Source organism: Equus przewalskii, chromosome 22, assembly GCF_037783145.1.
Source record: "Equus przewalskii isolate Varuska chromosome 22, EquPr2, whole genome shotgun sequence".
NCBI classification, from domain to species: domain Eukaryota; kingdom Metazoa; phylum Chordata; class Mammalia; order Perissodactyla; family Equidae; genus Equus; species Equus przewalskii.
Genome location: NC_091852.1, coordinates 13,659,018 through 13,669,721, shown reverse-complemented (window position 1 = coordinate 13,669,721; position 10,704 = coordinate 13,659,018). Strand labels below are relative to the sequence as shown.

General features: G+C 42.8%; 1 long non-coding RNA gene across 1 annotated transcript; it reads right to left on the bottom strand.

Annotated features, from left to right (window-relative positions):
• Positions 1-5,102: 5,102 nt before the first annotated feature.
• On the bottom strand, positions 5,103-8,044 carry LOC139078708 (uncharacterized). The gene is made up of 2 exons (XR_011531728.1): positions 7,789-8,044; positions 5,103-5,533 (listed from the first exon to the last, which is right to left on the bottom strand). It is a non-coding gene; the product is annotated as an uncharacterized lncRNA (long non-coding RNA).
• Between the last annotated feature and the right edge of the window lie 2,660 nt (positions 8,045-10,704).

Sequence of the window (10,704 nt, the reverse complement as noted above, 5' to 3'; positions counted from 1 at the left end):
GATTTGGCATCCAAGTTCTTGCATCTGGAGGAACAAGGGAAGAACGAGCTCATGCCTGCTCTGTCATTATTAAAAATTTAAGTTTACTTAGAATTTATCATGCTGCTTAAAAATACCAGAAAAAATCCTCTTTAATAACCAGGCTGGCTCTAATCTAAACTGCTAACATATCAAATCACCCGAGTTGTGGGTGCGCCCAGTTCTGGCTGACCCTACAGTTCCGCTGGGTCTTGACTAGACCTAATAAAGGCAAACTCCTCACTGTGTGGAGCCCACGTTCCAGTTGGAGGGGAGAAAAGAAACAACAGACCTATGTCCATGATCTGGTGGGTGAGCCAGTGACAGATGCTCTGGAGAATAAAGGGCACATGGAGGACTGAGACTGTGGGCAGAGAGGCAGGGCTTTCGAGTTAAACAGCGGACAGGACGAGCCTCACTGGAAAGGCGGGACTTGAACAGTCTCGAGGGAGGCGACTGAGTCAGATGACTGAGGGAAAAGCACTCCAGATCATGGGAACAATCTGGGCAAAGGCCCAGAGGAAGGATGCCCACTGTCCTCAGGGAGCAGTCAGTGAACTCATGTGGCTGGAAGAGTCACAAATGGGAGGGAGGGAGGACAGAGAAGATGTGCGTTGAATTCTCTGCACCACCATTTATCAGCGTGCGATCGCACAGTTGACTCAGCCTTCAAGTGTGTCAGTGAACTTGGTGCTTAATCTAAGGCCTGTTTACCTCATAAGAGTTTTGGAAGGATCAAATAAAATAATGCAGGGAAGTGACTTATAAACCATGTTCTTATTGTTCTATACATAAGGATATATGTATATATAGACAGACAGACAGACAGACAGAGTGAGTGAGTGAGTTATGGACTGAATTCATGTGTTGACGCCCTAACCCCCTAGGGGCTGATGGGGTTGGAGGTGGGGCCTTTGGGAGGTGATCAGGTTTAGAAGAGGCCGTGAGGCGGAGCTGCCACAATGGGATTAGTGCTGTTCCAGGAAGAGAAAGAGACATCAGAGCTTTCTCTCCACATGTGAGGACAGAGCAAGGAGGTGGCCATCTGCAGGCCAGAAAAAGGGCTCTCAGCAGGAGCTGAATCTGCCTTTATGTTAGACTTCCAGCCTCCAGAACTGTGAGACATAAATGCCTGCTGTTTAGGCCCCCCTGTCTATGATATTTTGTTACAGTAGCCTGAGCAGACTAATACAGCCTGGTAGGTAGGCAAGGAGATAGATAAACAGATACAGAGATACAGAGATGATGGATGGAGATAGAGCGCATACATATATATATATATATATACTTAATAAGCTCCTGAAGCAATAGTGCTTTGATTGCCTTCACTAGGCAATTCAAATAGAAGATCCCCACTTTAAAGGAAGCATAAAAGTGCTGAGTTTTATGAAATAAACACAAGGAAAAATGTGATAACTGAGCCTAAGAATGCACAGCACTGAGCCTAGAGCCACGCTGATGCGAGCAGCCCTGTAAAGCTAACAGCGCCCGCCCCCCAGAGAGGCCGCCGGACCCCTCCAGGCCCCTGCCGCCCGTCACTCACTCTAAGTTGTGGATCGCCATCCAGAGAGCCACGCCCCTGCTCCCCGGCTCAGAGCATCGCCCGCCCTTTGCGGTGGAGCCGCCTCTCAGAGGCAGGGCCGAAACCCCGTTTGCTTCTACAGTCCTGCCTCCTCCCTCTGCCATGCCTGCAACGTCATCGGGGAGAAATTTTAAAAATTCGTACTTCATGACCTAGGAAAAAAAGGCCTTCAAGCTGAAAACAATGATTCTGATAACGCAAACGTTTAACAAATGTGTGAGAGATGTAAAAGATGATTTTGAATTTCATGTTTTGATTCATTTACACAGTTGAAGCTACTTCTAAATAAATGGAAATATTCTTTTATTTTTATGAAAATAATACATGAACACCATAGCAACTCGAATAAGACTGAAATTCAATACTTCTCACCCCAGTTCGCCTCTCCAGAGACAGTTTCTCGCTACTTTGATGTTACCCCCATCGGCCTAAGCGCTGTGCTGATCCTGCTGCATCATGACAGATCCATGTAGACAACAGTTTTACCACCTAACAAGATGGGGAAGGATAAATCTCCACATCCACTGCTTTTCCCCCCTCTTCCTTTCTAGTACATCATATTCATTTCATCAATTTGCTGCTTCTTTCTTGTGGCGTCATATAAATTTGCTCCCTTTAGTGACACGGGAAGTGGCAGCACAGGGGCTAAAAGCACTGGTTCTAGAGATGGACCTCCCTGGCTTCGAATCCTTGTTCTTTGGTTTCTTAGCTCTGCACCCCTGAGTAATTTACACAACCTTCCTGTGCCTCTGTTTCCTCACCTGTAAACTGGGGGAAAAGCCAGCCCTGGTGGTCTAGTGGTTAAGGTTCAGGGCTCTCACTGTGGGTTCGTTTCCAGTTGGGGAACCACACCACACATCTGTTGGTTGTCATACTGCATGACACTGCGTGTTGCTGTGATGCTGAAAGCCATGCCACCGGTATTTCAAATACCAGCAGGGTCACCCATGGTGACAGGTTTCATCCGAGCTTCCAGACTAGACAGAGTAGGAAGAAGGACCTGGCCACCGACTTCCAAAAAAATTGGCCATGAAAACCCTATGAACAGCAGTCAACCATTGTCCAATACAGTGCCAGAAGGTGAAAGGATGGTGCAAAAAGACTGGGCAGGGTTCCACTCTCCCATACACAGGGCTGCTAGGAGTTGGAATTGACTCCGTGGCACTAAAAACAACAAATTAGGCTTTACCAAGTAAGAGATACAAAGCAAAAAAGAGTACTGTTTTTCCTCCTTTTTAGCTTTCTGCCTTCAATGACTAAGCTAGTCATATTAATTATGAATTTTCTCTCCTAAAAATTATTCCCATTGTCTTTCAGCCCCATCATCACTGACTTGGTTAGGCCCTCAGTCTCTCTTATCTGCACCTTTTCTACTTCCTCCTGAATTCTTGCTGAACTTCAGTCTCTGTTTCTCCCAATTTATCCTCTACCCTGCTAGCAAAGGTCATTTCTAAGGTCAGTCAGATCATCATATTCCAGGCTCCCCATCACCAACACTGATTATGACATTGGGAACTTTGCACATATGGGCAGTGGCTCTGTCCCCAATCTCATCACTCATGAGTTCCTGGCCCTTCTTATTTCCCAGCTTCCCATTTATATTCCAGTAGGACTGAATTGCTTCTAAGTTCTCCAGGATAACGTCCTCTTATTTCATCTTCTTGGGCGCACATTGTTCACTCTCCTTGGAGTATTCTTCCCCCACGTGGACCAGTTGGAACATTTCTGACCATCCTTTAAAATCCTGTTCCCCCATACCCTCTCCTGGGAAGGCTTCCCTGACTTTCTTGGAAAAGGTTAATCGCCTTCTCACCTGTCTGCTACCTAGAACCTCTGTGCATATAGTTTTTCACATCACATTGTGATAGAACTGATTGATTATATATCTATATCCACTAAAACACTAAGTACTCCTTGAGGCAGCTATCATTTCCTTTCTAGAACCTAACACAGTGCCCAGCACTTGGTAAACAATCAAGAAATATTGGTGGAATTGAATTTTAAGAAGACAGGACTCGCATATAGGAAACAATTAGACGATGATAGAGACCATATGTTGTATCATGTGGTCCATTCCTGTTTGGTCCTGAGTGTAAATGGTAAGTGGGAAGGGGGAGGAGAGGTGATGTCAGTTAAGTATGAGAAGTATGAGATAACTAAACATTAGAGCATGTAGGGGTAGTTTCATGGGAAAAGGATTTGTGCTTGGACCTGATTTGAAAAAGAAAAAAGACATAGGAGGTATTCCTTGAGGAAGTCACTGGAGTTAATATGTTGCTGACCTGAATTTATGATAATAATAGTAATAATATTAATTCACCGAGTATATGTGAAGAATTTACCATGTGCCAGGCACTGTTTTAGATTCTGAGAGAACAACAGAGAGTGGAACCAATCAGATCTTGGGCCTTCTGGAACTTGCAATCTAGTTGGGGACAAAAAAAGATATAACAACACAACTACCACATTTGATGCCTTCTGTGTGCCAGGCACAGTCTGAGGCACTTCTCATATGATCTCATTTAACAACGCAAATGCTATGGAGTAGGTAATACGATCTTTCTTTACAAATGAGGAAATGGAGGCTCAGTGAGGATGCTCAAAGTGCTGTTGGTCAGGGTGTCTGTGAGTGGTCCAACTGGTATCGGAATCTAGCACTCTCTAGTTCGTAGTCTTTCTGCCCCACCACTCTGCACCTCACCAAAGAATGGACCTAGTCTCCATCAGTAATTCCTGGACTTCCTTTTGGGGTTGGTTTTAGCCGTGTGGAATTTGCCATCAAAATGAAGCACCAGGTGACACCAGTGAAACCCCTATGGCTCCTGCAGTTCAGGTGCTTAATCTCACCTGGAGCCTGAGTGCAGAGAGTCAACGATGAAGAAATAATTTCAGGTAATTGTGAATAATGACTATATGTAACTATAAGTCATCCCATTAAAAAGGATTCATGAGAGATTCTACCATACAGAAGAAAAAAATCTCAAGAATTAAGAATTTCCAAAAATGAATTCAAAAGTGGCATCAAATGAGGATAAAAGACTGCTATTTAGAAAAACTGAAGATGAAGACTTTAGGTGTTTAATACCTACATTTGACATTGGAGTTGACCTTTCAAGATCTGTTCAGAGTCAAGGAGCTTTACTTTAGAGTTCATGAAAAAAGAAACTGCTCAGTGAAGTTGAAGAACCAAGTTTAGATGCCATCAATTGAAATAAATAGTAGTCTGCATTTCACACTGATATGTAAGAATTGTAAATAGATTGTGTTTCAAAAAAGAAATATATGAACTCTATCAGTGCATGAACTCTACCGGCACAGACTTTGGATCTAACTGATCACCACACGTCAACAACATCTGATAATGAATAAGTGAGAGCAAAATCAAAATTTGAGGATGTAGAGTTTCACTTTTAAAGCCACCTATGTCTACCTTGCATTGTTCTCAAACACAGGCAAAAAAAAACTCATGAAGGTGTCAACTTAAAAAGTAATTGGCCCAGTGTTTTACCCTCAAAACGAGTTTATTTGGAAATGACCAAAAGAATTTCAATTCCAGATAGGCAGGGTCTGGGGGACCATAGGCAAATCCAGAGAAACAACAAAAAGGGGCCTACTTTTACAGAGGAAAAGAGGGAGTTGAGAAGGGTTGTAATAAATTTAAAAATCCATCAGAGGAAACTGGGAGTCCAAAGTGTAGAGGCTTCCCGTTGGCTGGGTTGCTACAGTCTCTCGTTGGCTGAGCTGTTGCCGGGCAGGGAGAGAAATCATCCTTCCTCCTGCTGGGTAGTGAAGTAGAAAATACCCTCCTGTTGGAGATGCAAGCATAGTCTCTTCCTGGTTGGAGTAATTGATGATGTACGATAAGGCGTGAGAGCTCCCCGTACAGGCCTTCCCAAACTGATTTAGTTGAGGTTTCCCCTCTTAACTTCACTTCTGCGAAGAAAGAGAAGATGATGAAGTCTCTTTTGTTCACTTCTGCAGCCCTAGTGACCAACACACTACATGATACAAAGGCAAATGTCTGTTGAGTGATGACAGGAATGAAAATCATTGCATATGTGTGCCTTCTGAGCTAAGAGAGGAAGCCAGAACCAGCTTCCATGGCCACACGGTATTGTAAGGAAGGCTTGAAAGCAAATATCTGGTAAAGGATAGTGAGGTTACTGTGAGGGGTTAGAACAACCGTGACTCATCTTCTGGGGCTTTGCCACCCAGAATAAAAGTTTTCCATTATCAAGGAAGAGGAGGGTAGGGCAGGATAGCTGTTAGATAGTCTGAGAAGAATGCCCCTCACTCTGACAACAGTATTTATTGATAAGAACTGGTCCCAGCCTGCGAGGGAAATGATATAAGGCTTATTCAACAGTTAAATGGAACAAATATGTTTGTAAAAGACAGAACTGTAACTAATACAAAAGCAGAACAAGATTGATGCCAGGAGGATCACCACCTTTCTGAGGAAGTGATGGTTATCAGTGAAGCCTCTTTAGTGGCTAGGAGTGAGATTCTGGACCTGATACAAATCTGCTATATCCTTTAGGCTGCTTTTAGTTATAAATGACACAGAAGTCAACCCAAACTGGTTTAAATACTGACAAGAGATTTTCACATATTGAGGTATATGGAGTATCTATTTGGGTTCAAAACTGACTTGGCTTCAAAACTGATTCAGTTTGAATTAAGGAAGTCTGACTTATGGCCTATCAGACATGCAGTGTCCATCTGCTTTAACCTTAAAGTAGAGGATGCACTCTCAAGATAAGAATGCATAGCTCCCCTCCCAGGCCCTATCAGTAGTGCCCTGTATTAGTGCCTTTCCGGACATCAGGGTCGTGTTGACCTGCTAATTTGCAGCTGAATACTTCTCTGAAACTTTGATGACTATGTATCCTGGGTATGTTTCATGTATGTTCTTTGTTCTAAAAGGGTATAAAACTGTACTGAAAACCATTCTTCTCTGGAACACATTCTTCCTTTGTAGAAACGGCCATCCTATATTATAATTCTCACCCTGACTCAAGTAAAACTCACCTTACCTCTTATCTATAGAATGGTTATTGGTTATTTTGCATCAACAATACAAAGGAATTTATTGGCTTCCTTAATCAAAAGTCTGGGGCTAGGGGTGGGATCAGGTACTGCTGGAAAGGGGGCTCACATCATGGCGTCTGGTACTGGTTTATCCCTACCTCTTGCCTCTGTCTTTTACTAAATTGCCTCCATCCTCACTGGAGGTCCCCCTCACACTGGCAGGATGGCTGCCGGCGGTGGTAGACTTCACATTCTCTTGGGTCCACGTCCAATAGAAAAAAGGCCCTACCTCTGATCTGAGTCTCAGAAAAACTTTCACGGTATCTCATTGGCTCAGAAAAGACATTTGCCAATTTCTATGGTGTAAATATTCCCATCTTGGCCAATTTCAAGCTTCAAAAGTGATATCACTTAAAGTGGAATTGGGAAGAAATGTAACGAAGTGAACCATTCTACCATACAGATGCATTAGATGCAAATAATCTCAAGAGCATAGCTAATAGTAAAGTGTAAAATAATTAGGAAGTGATGAGTTTTGGTACTTGTTACCTATGCTTTTAATATAACTTCTTTATTGAAAGCTTTATAACTTAATTTTTAATAATAGCTATGTCTAACAACAGACTCACAAGATTCCTGAAAAATGAAGAATTAACTTTCATAAGCTGGGACAAGCCAGCGTCAACACACCACACTTTTTTAGGTAGAATCTTTTCCTCTGTGATTGTTTTCTTTCTGTCAATATAAAGTCCCTTATCCAGAATTTCCTGTTTGGTTTTTTAATTAGTTCCCCCACTCCAGTGCTATCAAAAGGCAACATTTTTTTTCTCATTTCCATCAGCAATCAAAGAAAAACAAATTTAATCAATAATAATGTCTTAGCAAAGACTTTTTTAATTATAGCATACAATTCTGGAGTTCTGTCCACTGCTACCTGTAGCAACATGGACAATTTCTTGTATTACTTGGCATAGAGTAAGCCACTGTATTCATTTTCTACTACTGCATAACAAACTACCACCAGTTTAGCAGCTTACAATAACCTCCATTTACGACCTGACAGTTTTATAGGTCAGAAGTCCAGGTGGACTCTACTGGGTTCTCTGCTTAGGGTCTCACAAAGCCAAAATCAAAGTGTGAGCCAGGCTGGCTCTTACCTGAAGGCTCTGGAGAAGTTTCCCAATGTGTTCAGTTGCTGGCAGAATTCAGTTTCCTGTGGCTCTAGGATTGAGGTCCCTGCTTTCTTTTCTAGCTATCGGCCAGGGGTCACTCTCAGCTCCTAGAGGCCACTGTCTGGTCTTGTGGATGCTCCTCCATCCCGCCTTCAAAGTCAACATCCGGGCCGGCCCAGTGGCACAGTGGTTAAGTTTGCAAGTTCCGCTTCAGCCCAGAGTTCACTGGTTCAGATCCTGGGTGTGGACCTACGCACTGCTTGTCAAGCCATGCTGTGGCAGTTGTCCCACATATAAAGTAGAGCAAGATGGGCATGGATGTTAGCTCAGGGCCAGTATTCCTCGGCAAAAAAGAGGAGGATTGGTGACAGATGTTAGCTCAGGGCTAATCTTCCAAAAAAAAAAAAGTCAACGTCCATGCATTGCATCCTTCTCATGCTCTGACACTTTCTGACTTTCCCTCTTGCTACCAGCTGGAGAAAACTCTTTGCTTTTAAAAGGCTCCTGCAATTAGATTAAGCCCACATGGAGAATCTCCCTTTGTCCATAATGTGACATAATCATAGGCATGAAATCTCATCACATTCACAGTCCTGGGGATTAGAGTGGAAGATCTGGAGGGGCTATTTTAGGATTTTCCATGCCATAGCCAGTGAAACTCTTTTGGGAATCAAGTCACAAAAATGAGTCAAGTCTTTTCAATGTTTGTTCTATATGCATTCACCAGTTCCTTGCTGGGAAATATAATAAACAGAATCAAAGTGTCCACAAAAAAGTTCATTTTTGTTTGTAGTTTAAAACTACTTTACTACATGTTAAAAGTAAGTTCATAAAAACTATACAAAATATGCTATAACAGCTACATAGAATAAATAACCAAGATATAAAAGTTTATGTAGACTACCATTTCAAGTGTGTTTCTGAAATTAAAAACACATGGATTCTGCAAGCTAAACTGTAGAAAGCAAAGATAAACATTATCTGCCCCAAAGAGCTTAATACTGAGGTGGAAAATCAGATATGTGTACAAATAACCACAAAATGAGGAAGAATGTGAACAGTATAATAATTCAGGGAAAAAAGGCAATGAAACTGTTGGAACACAGAGACTGCTGGAAAAAGCAAATCCATGCATCTACACACGCTTTTGGGAGGAAAGTTGAGGGCAGAGTTTAGGAGGACAAAAGGCTCTGCAGAGCTCAGGAAGAGTGGAAGGCCAGACTCTATCCCAACTCTCCCGTGGTCTGTAAAATGATGAGCACTTTTCACAAGGAACTTGAAGTCACAGGTCAATTTCAACTAAATCTGATAAAAGATATTAGTCCTCAGGCCAGCCTGGGCCCTCGAAGCTCATAGAAGCAAGACAAGCATAGCAGGCAGACTGTCTTTGGTGGGCCCTAGCTTCTCTGCCCACATCACTTCCCCTCCTCGTGCTCCTGTTTCTCAAGGCACCAGAGAGCCTGAGAAATGGCAAAGTTCCACACGCGTCAAAAGACATTGGCTCAGTGCCAGCTTGAGAACTGCGTCCTCACTTCAGTTCCAGTAGTTAACTCTCATTCCATCCATTCACAGACTATTCCTTAGTATGAAGCTCTGTTTCGTTTTGTTTTGTTTTGTTTTGTTTTTAAATCTGGGTGGAAGATGCCCTGATTAGATTCACTATTCCTGTATTCATTTTTATAAAGATGGTTTGACGTAACAGAAATGTCATGAGTTTGGGGTTAAGATTCCTGGGATGGAATTCCAGTTCCAACTCTTCCTTGTGTGGAATCTTGGGTAAGTTACTGAACTTCTCTGGTTCTCTGCTACGTACGGGAAACGAACTCCAGACCACCCACGGTGTTCGGGAGGAATGAATGAGATTATTATACGCAATGGACCTTGTACACAGAAGGGGTTCTATAAGTGCTAACATGCCCCTGCCCCACTCCCATATCATTTTAGTAGCATGGAAGCTCATTGATAGTCTCTCTCTCATGAACCCACTGTTTTGAAAGGATTTGTGACATAAGATCACATGAGGGAGAGAAAAGCAGATTAAATTTCTCTCTACACTTAATCTGGAAGCAAAGACACACCCACTGAGCCCTTATTAACAAAACCTTCTTCTCAGCCAAGCAAATGCACTCCAATGAGCAGGTTTACATAACCAGGTCATTAACTGGATTTTCTTGCTCGATTTCTCAGCAGATAGAGAAACAGGAGATTGTTCTTGCAGAAACCCGAACAGCGATTTGTTCCAAAACCAAGAGAAAATAAAATTCATTCTTCATCGAAGTGATAAAAGTTTTGGTTAAAGGGCCATAAACTCAATAAACACACTGGCTAAGTGCTCGAGCTCTAATCAAATCTGCTTATCTCCCCAAGGCTTTTCACTCTCTAAAAAGAAACCATAGTTCCACCCAGCAGACTAGTTTTTTAATAGAAATCCTATGTATACCTTGATTGTCCAAGAGAATCCATGCTCTACAATAAGCCCCTCCTTTCTCTCCAAGCCTTGAAAAACTCAAATGTTAGAGTTTGGCTACAAAGCCACAGGTAATCGTAGGAGTATACTGAGAACATTGGAGAAGGAAGGAGGACAGCAATCCAGTCTTTCTCTAGGTCACTTTTACTTTGAATTCATATAGAAAAACCCTTAGGATGCTGGATTTGAAAATGCCCTGAGGGGGCCGGCCCCCAGAGCCGAGTGGGTAAGTTCACACCCTATGCTTTGGCAGCCCAGGGTTTCTCTGGTTCAGATCCTGGGTGTGGACATGGCACTGCTCATCAGGCCATGCTGAGGTGGCATCCCACATAGCACAGAGGCCCTCACAACTAGAATGTACAACTATGTACCCGGGGGCTTTGGGGAGAAGAAGAAGAAGAAGAAAACAAAAAGGAAGATTGGCAACAGATGTT